Raw genomic sequence first — 1,391 nt, 5'->3', positions numbered from 1 at the left:
GTCAGGTAAAGCACACTAAATACGGTTAATTTTAAGCACTAGTTTTCATTAGTTATTATCATCATTGTTATTTCCATTTTTATTAAAAAACTATTTTTAAATAAGTATCCTGTGTTTCCTATCACTTACGGTTTTGGTGGCCTGTTAAAGTTACAGTATTTCATCTGCTTTCAGTACTTGTAGGACTTCTGAGTGTAATTTCTCAGATACAGGAATGAAACACACTCAGTGAGTGGTATAACGTAAGCTGCTTTGGTATTTTAATAATGGTATATTTTTAATGTGCTCAGCATTTAGACATGTAAAAAAATGTTTATATTCTAAATAAGATCCTAATTTATATGATTTCATGCTTGAAGAAAGTTGTTTGAGGATCGGGTTGTCTTTATCCCTAATTAATTTCAGGCATTCTTTGTTTGATGAGCAGAAATAGTTGAGGTTTTGCAAGCCAGTTTCCCATTTGGAACTGAAATCAGTGAGTCAGAAGTACTTTCTTTTATATCAAGTGTAGTCAGCTGCTTCTTTCCTGAGCAGAGGTTTTAATTCTTTTCCATCACTCTCAGGAAAGGTGTTGGTCTTTGCTGTTCCTATCACCAAAAGCCACTGTATTAATGCTGTGGCTTATAGCCAGCCACAGACTTGACTGCTTGAAGGAACTTCATCCTTTCCCTTCAACAGCCCTGGCGCTTTGCAATGCAGAACGTCTTCTTTGTTCTTGGATGATACAATCTCAAAAACACGCCTGGATCTTTAACTTGCATTTTGAACAGCTGCTCTGAGCTTCAGAAGTATCTGGTGACTTGTGCAATGGGCTGTACTGACCTTGTGTAATGTACACAAGGTGCAACAAGGGAAATTCCAACGAGATACTAGGATTTTTTTATTTTTTATGTGTAAGGGGAGGTCAGACACTGGGACAGAGTCCAGAGAAGTTGTGGAACCTCAGTCCTTGGAAATACTTGGAAATGGACTGGGCAAGGCCTTGCGCAACCTGTGGCTTTATTTGAGGGTGGCCCTATATTCTGAGTAGGGATTTCATCTCTTGCAGTATATATTAGTATGTGGTTGACTGACTCAGGCTGTCATTCCACTGGATGTGTATGTTGCTAGGTGACCCAGTCATACACATCTGATGTGGACCAGAGGTGAGTATTTGCCTCTGTTTATGACAAACTAGCCATAAGATGTGATAATGATTTTTTTTTTTCAGCACTTAACACTGGCTGTGTGTGCATGGAGGGAAAGAAGTAATAACTTTTCCAGCATAAAACCTAATGTTACAAAGCTAACCAGTCAGAATTTTTTGAGCACATTGGAGCCGCCAGAGGTCTTATTCAATTGATACATTTATAAATAAATTTGCAGCAGATCATTGCTTTGCATCAGGGCAC

Source organism: Platalea leucorodia (genome assembly GCF_965183815.1).
Source record: "Platalea leucorodia genome assembly, chromosome: 1".
Taxonomy (NCBI): Eukaryota; Metazoa; Chordata; class Aves; order Pelecaniformes; family Threskiornithidae; genus Platalea; species Platalea leucorodia.
This window is presented reverse-complemented; position numbering follows the sequence as displayed.